Here is a 7,456-nt window from a genome sequence, read left to right as displayed (position 1 = left end):
AGCTTTTGCCCTTGATCTCCAGAAGGAAGAATAATGTCCTCTGACATAGAAACTATAGTTCTGAGGGCTAGTGTTATTCCACAGTATCCATGCACATCAAATAATGGGGATGTTATACAGAGGGACAGAGAGACTATGGGCTATCCATCATGCCACTTCAGATCAGGTCTAATGCAATCAGAAACACATGGCTACATCAACTTATCTCCTTTGATCAAATGTGATTAAGTAAGTCATTAATTTTCAAGAAAAATAAAATATGCAAGATCATTTTATCATAAATGTAAATGCCTGTCTTCTTAATTTTTTTAAAAAAAGAAAAGCCTTCTAATAGAGAACTTTGTATGCTTCAGAGAACAGTTGTTTTAACATTGGTTTTAATTTTAATGAAAGATTATGTATTTGTATGCATGTCTTCTTTCCTTTTTTCTCACACTGCTCATGTTGTCAAGCAAAATTTGTGCATCAGCTTGATCAAGATAATTTCATTATACCATTGTTACCATTATGACTTGGGCAATTAGTAGTTTATAAGAATAAATTTATAGCAATCAGTGATTGAGGCACATTTGCAGTAGTCAGGGTGTAATAAAGCCCAATCAATTTCTTTCATTTAATATGTAGGCTGTGACCCCAGATTTGATGAGAACTCTTAGCTATTTCATCTTTAAATAAAAAAGAATATCTGCAAGCAATTATAGTGGTGTGTTAATTAGATATTCCTTCTTATCTTTTATACTCCAGAATACATTGCTAACGAAATCCTTGTTTTCTTTCACATTCTTTTTCTCTCAGTAATAAACTGACATTGACTGGGTGTATTTTTGCTAAGACAATGAGCCAGATTTTTCATTTTCTGTTTCAGTGGGGTAAATCTGAAGGATCTCCATAGAAGTAATTTGCATTATCTGAGATTTACATGAGTATAATTACGACCAGAATCTACACCACTGATTTCTCTTTCTCATTCTCACTTTTACCCTTTTATAATATTACTCAACTAATGACCAGTTTTAAATTCTTCACCCACATTTTTTGCCCTCACCTGGACGTATTGCAAAAGTAGCTTCAGGTTGTTGATTGGTCAAGGGGATGCTGAACACGTTAACACTTCAAGGCTTTCCCTTATAGAAGAAACAATTCTCAATATAAATAAAACAAAAGGACAAATGTTAAAAATCTGCACAGAAGAAAACAAAATCTGCCTCTGTTACACATGCTCTGAGTGTTACCAGGTTTGAGCATACATTGAATGGAGCTGCTTTTAAAGATTTCAAAAATGTATTCGGCTTGAGAATGTAGTTGCTGTAGTATTTGTATGAACCACATGCATTATTGCACTGGTTTCACAATCCCTCTATTGCTTAAAATGATAGTCTTACTCTTTAAAGCCCCCATTAGATTTCAATCTGAAGAGCTACCTGTATGTGAAGGCATAATCATATTTAGTCTTCCAAAATTCATGCAATCATACTAGAAAAGGTGAATAATCATGGAATCACAGCAAGAGCTGTGAATTTATACATATGTTGTATATAGTGTGTTAGGGGTGTATCAAGTATGTGTTCATTTTGAGAGTGGGCAACTAAATTTCATTTTTGATATGTACTGTTGTGCCCGCAGTTTTTAAAAAATGACAATAAAAGTTATCTTATCTTATCTTATCTTATCTTATCTTATCTTATCTTATCTTACCTTACCTTACCTTACCTTACCTTACCTTACCGTGTTTCTTTGCTGCCATCTAATGGTCATGTGGATGTTTACAGCCCAGTATGGTATTTCTATGGGTTTGAAGCTGTCCAAATGCTAAAATTGCGCAATGGATTTTAATTTTTTCCAATACTATCTTGTTGAGATTTTTCACATTAGATTTTAACCACTTTTTTATTAAAAGTTTTAAAAAAATTTTTACAGTGTATAACCCAAATCCCTCCCACCCCTCCCACCCCTCCCCCACTTCCCAGAGCTGATAACAGGGTTACAAATAAGCAATCATAATCTAACTAACATTACCCAACTCTACTAACAATCAAATCCATAACATACTTTAACTCCTTTTCAAAATAAATATTAAGAAATTAAAAAACCAAAAATAATAATATAATTAAACAATAATACTAAAAAAAATATAAATTCAATCATATTAAACTATTAAAAATAATTTAAAATTTACTCATAAGCTAAATAATACTTTTTAGTCTCATATTTATTCTGGATATAATCTATCCATCTTCTCCAAACCAAAATATATTTTTCTTGTGAATAATCCTTCAAATAAGTGGAAATTTTTGCCATTTCTGCTAAATTAGACACCTTGAGTATCCATTCTTCCATAGTAGGCACTGAATCTTTCTTCCAATATTGCCCCACCAGTAATCTTGCAGCTGTTATGAGATTCAACATTAAATTAATTTGTTTAACATCAAAATCTACAATAACACCTGATAAAAATAATTGTGGCGTAAACTTTATCTTTCTCTTGAAAATCTTTTGAATGTTCCACCAAATCTTAATCCAAAAAGCTTTTATATTTCTACAAGTCCACCAAATATGAAAATAAGTTGCATCTAAGCTTCCACTTCTTAAAATTTGAGGTGGCATTATACATGTGTACACCAAATTGTATGTGTTTTTTTAAAAGCTAATGTAAATCATCTTGAACTGATTATGCTCACAAAGGCAAAAATGTTTAAAATGAATGATAAATGTCAAATGTGGGTTGATGTTATTCTATTGTAAAGTTTATTAATTATTAAGTTGAACTTGTTCCAGGTTTTCTTCAATCTTTTTTGTCATGCTTATGATTGTAAATCATGTGATCTTGATGAAATATACTAGTATAAAGCAAAAATACTAAGGTAGGATCTAGAATGTGATGAATCAATGATTTGCCACTATTAGCTTTAGATATTTTTATAAAGTTGGGGGGACAGTCTCTTTCAAGCTAAGACTAACTTCTTTGACTTCATCAACTTTCAGTTTTCATTACAGCATTACAGCATTGAGTTACACTGTCTTTTTTCAGGAGAAGAGGAGGACATTATTTGGATTTAACAATTGAAAAAACAATTCTGGCATTCTTTGGAGGTCTCCTGTTCAAATATTAATCAAACATAACCCCACTTATTTTCCAAACCCAAATAAGAGCTGTCTAAAACAGCCATATCTCAATGCATCTAGTGTTATATAGAATTTTGCAATCCAGATATAGTAGCCTAGGGTCAAGCAAGTGCTGCAATCACATCTGAATAATAAGAAAGATGCTCCTTCCATACACTCTTTCCCCTTCTTATTACATAGACACCTTTCATTGGATTTATTTTCTTATTCAACCCTAGAAAGAGAGGCTAAAGAAAAACAAATGATAACTTCTTTGAGCCTCTTAAAGTTATAATTTTCCAGCAGATTGAACTCCTTGGTCTATAATCATGTTATCACAGGGAATGGGGTTGACTAATTCACAAGATATATCCCTGTGGTATCAGGCTAGATCTTCTGAACATTTAATGGTCACAAAGCTATATTGAGCTAATTGGAATATACATTTGCTAAAGTTACAAATAAAATTAAACATTTCTGCTTATGGTGACAAACAGCAAAAAAAAAAAGGATTTATTTCTCATATCTGCAAGGAGATCAAGGATTCCTTTGGACAATGGTAAAAAGATGTGTAATTGTTCCTTCTGGGTTAAGGCAGTATCAAGCAATAGTCCACAAGTCTTTATGTACATTTTTGTTGCAAATCCTTCTGAAGATTAGAAGACCAAATAGAGGACCCTCAATTCAATGCTTTGTTTCTCCAGGCAGGACTACAAATAATTCCTGCTGATCAGAGTAGGCAAAACTGATTAGAAGTACCAGCAGTCTAATACACTGTAAGGCACTTTCCTATTTCTACACATTTCCCTTCCTTTTTTCATAAGCAGCAAGTTGCATAAAAATTGCTGCTTCCTTGAGAAATATTTCAAGATTTAAAAGTGGGATTTCCACAGCTACTTTTATGATATGATATAAAAGTGGGAGTTTTTATATCTGTTCCCTCCCGAAAATATGAAGAAACAAAACTGGCTTTCCTGTTGTCACAATTGTTTTGTGCAACAACTGATGTGATAAAACAACTTCGTATGTGGAATACTGCAAAGCAAGAAGAGCCACTTAATGGAAATTGAATAGTTTAAGAAATTGCATGCATACAAGTATCTAGGTGTTTAAATCTCTGGTCAAATGAGACAATTTATAATGCTAACTTAATTTCCGAACAAGCTGTATTACAATTGGACCTGCCACCTAACTACAAGTAGCTGTCCCTCATGATTCATTATGATCCAGCCTGTTTGACATGTGGACAGAGTATGGTGAGTGGGTTGGGAGAAAGGAGATAACAGAGATAAATCTAAATTCATTCTGGAAGCAGTCACACTCAATGACATATTCACTGACTTCTTCAACAGCTCATTTGATAATGTTCTTTCTGCACTATTCATTTTTCTGAAAGATGAAAGCTGGCTGAAGATCTCATCTGCTCACTGATGCAGGAAGAGGATTTGAAATTAACACAAAATAAAAAAAGAGAGAGACAGAAAGAGAGAGAGAGAGAGAGAGAGAGAGGAGGAGGGGGGGGAAGCAGGCATGTGAGAGGCAAGCAAGCACTTTCTGATTAACAGTCTCTTGGTCCTGACTAGGAAGGCTAAGAATCCTACTTATCAGGTCACCTTTAATTAGATATGCATTATAGCTTCGCAGTGGAAGAGCTGTGCCAGGCAGAATGGGGTTTGAGAAAGGGAAGGGCATTCATCATCATAATTAATTGCCAGGAGGACAGAACTGTTGCTTTCTGCATTCTGACGTACTTGTATATATGTTTTTGATTAATGTGTTCCAAAAGCTTTAATCCGGAAGGTTAACAATGCAATTACACAAACATGTCTTTATAACTGGCAAGTACTTTCTGTGAAGGACTTGAGTAAAGAGAAAATATTAAGGGTTGCATCTGTCAGATTGAAGAATCTTTCAATACATGAATTATTAGCATCTTACCCATAAGACCAATTTAAAAAATAAAAATCAGAAAATCCCTCCCATAGACTTAGTATCAACTAGATCATTAGTACACAAATGGAAACTATACTTAGGCTGCAGAGGAAACATGCAAATTCAGGTACTCACTTTGAAATGTAATCCTGTGCTTACAGAAAGCTGAGTGATACAATACAATATAATACAAGGAAGGGGATATTTGCCTCTCAAAAGCAGCTTGAGGAGACCTCTTTGTGGTTTCCAAATTTTGTTGGTGAGGATATTTCTAGTCTACTTCCCCTGTGGAAAGTTGTGTCTGAGCTTACTGGAGACCAAAGAACCACTGAAATACATTTCAACACTACAGTTACGAAAGCATTGTAATGGCCAGCTGGATGGAAATGTTTTAAGAGGGAAGAAACTGAAGGGAATTCCAGTCTTCTCAGAACCAACTGAGAGGTCTAATTCCCAGGGCAAGAATGAAAGGAAAAGGAACACATTTAAGAGAAAAGCGGAACCAAACCTGTGCTGGATTTTCAACAGAACCAAGAGCATGAACCTTGTTTCTTCTCTATGACAAATGGACATCACCCCCACCACACACAGAAAAAAAAATGACATCCATCAATGCAATGACATCCATCTAATTGAGAAAAAGATTCGTTGGGGTTCTAACACACATGTATTTTTCTTCCTTGGTCAACAGGTATCAACATTTCAAGAGTTCTTGCAAATATATTGATTTGTTTTTTGTCTAGATTTCAGAGAGGTAGATTAGGGAAAGAAAAAAATCCTGCTGCTGTTCAATTGTATAGATTGTGTTGCTGCCGCTGCTGCTTCTATGAAAATTCCACTTTATGGTATGTGCCAGTAAAAAAGACATATCATCAATGTACAGCAAGAAACCAAAGGTAAGACAGCTTTATTCTTTTTCCCCCCTCAAAAATATGCTATGAATACTTGAAATGTCATTCCAATGCATAATATATTCTTCTCCTAAGACAGGCAAGTGTGTCTCTATATAGGTAGTCCTTGACTTATGATCATTTTATTATCTTTCTTGCCATACTTGTTAAGTGAGTCACTGCAGTTGTTAAGTTAGTAACATGGTTGTTAAGTGAATATGACTTTCCCATTGACTTTGCTTGTCAGAAAGTCACAAAAGGTGATTACATGATCCCAGGATACTGCAACCGTCATAAATATAAACCAGTTGCCAAGCACCTCAATTACGATCACCTAAATGTGAAAAACGGTTATAAGTCACTTTTTTCAGTACTATTGTAACTGTGAATGGTCACTAAACGAACTGTTGTAACCTGAGGACTACCTATTTTCATGAAGCTGTTAGTTTATTGTCTGAGAGAACAAAACAACATTTTGTGATGGAAACCTCCACATGTATCTACTCTGAAACAGCTGGTATAACTGTGTTTATCTTTTTAAAACTGAGATGATAGCTATCATTGCACTCTGTTTAAGGAAACATTCAGGAAATAGATAGGAATTCTACCATTTCTTCAAGGTTGTCTAGATCAGAAGACTTCAACATTGTACTTTTAGATACCTGCCTACAAAATCTATTTTGGTGTTTCAAAAGTCCCCTGTCCCCTTCCTCCAAAATAGTTTTTATAACTGTAGTGCTGAGATACCAATGGGAAAATGTTAGTCTCTGTAACCCTAATTGTGGCCAGAACTATTTTTAAAATGGAAGTATTCTGGAATTCTGGAACTTGAGAAACAGAATGCCCTTAGAAGATGTCCTTCTTAAGCCTCAGAATGAAGAGACACTTGAAGGAAACCTTTAGTAGCTTAAAAGGTGTCATTCTGTAAATTTGGAAGGGTACATAGGAATCTACACTGATGCTGAACTTTGGGAATTGTTTACGTTTAGTCCAATAAGTTGGCCATTCGCAGAAATAATGGAAGCAGCATTAATAATGCATTTAGATTTCTATAGGTTTTCCCTCAATTGGAGGGAAAAAATGGCTCCGGGCAAATTGGCCCACCAGGTTCATGCTACTATAATTTAAAAAAAAAAGTATCTTGCAGTCAGAGGAAATCTTTATAGGAATCATGTCCCTTCCACAGCTATGAATCCTTTCCCACCAATATTTTCCAATTCTATTAGTGTTTACAGTCAGGCACAAATCCAAAGGCTGGAGTTATCCAAACCAGTTTAACCCATTTGCAACAGAGAGCACAACTTCATTAATACTTTGAGCACTTTAAATCAATATTTAGACATTTAATAATTGTGCTCATTTTACTTGAATATATTAGTGAAGCTGCATGGAACTATTAGAACTCCCTCTGATTAACATACTTGAATCAGCAAAAGGTGGCAATTAAATAAAAATCTACTTGCTTCTTGGTCTACCATAAAAATTTACATAATTTAGCAATTATTTTATCATTTTGAATATATATTATGCAC

Source organism: Crotalus tigris, unplaced genomic scaffold, assembly GCF_016545835.1.
Source record: "Crotalus tigris isolate CLP2741 ecotype Arizona unplaced genomic scaffold, ASM1654583v1 scf7180000017933.3771270, whole genome shotgun sequence".
Taxonomy (NCBI): domain Eukaryota; kingdom Metazoa; phylum Chordata; class Lepidosauria; order Squamata; family Viperidae; genus Crotalus; species Crotalus tigris.
The sequence above is the reverse complement of the archived record's forward strand: the minus strand, read 5'-3'. Positions refer to the sequence as shown.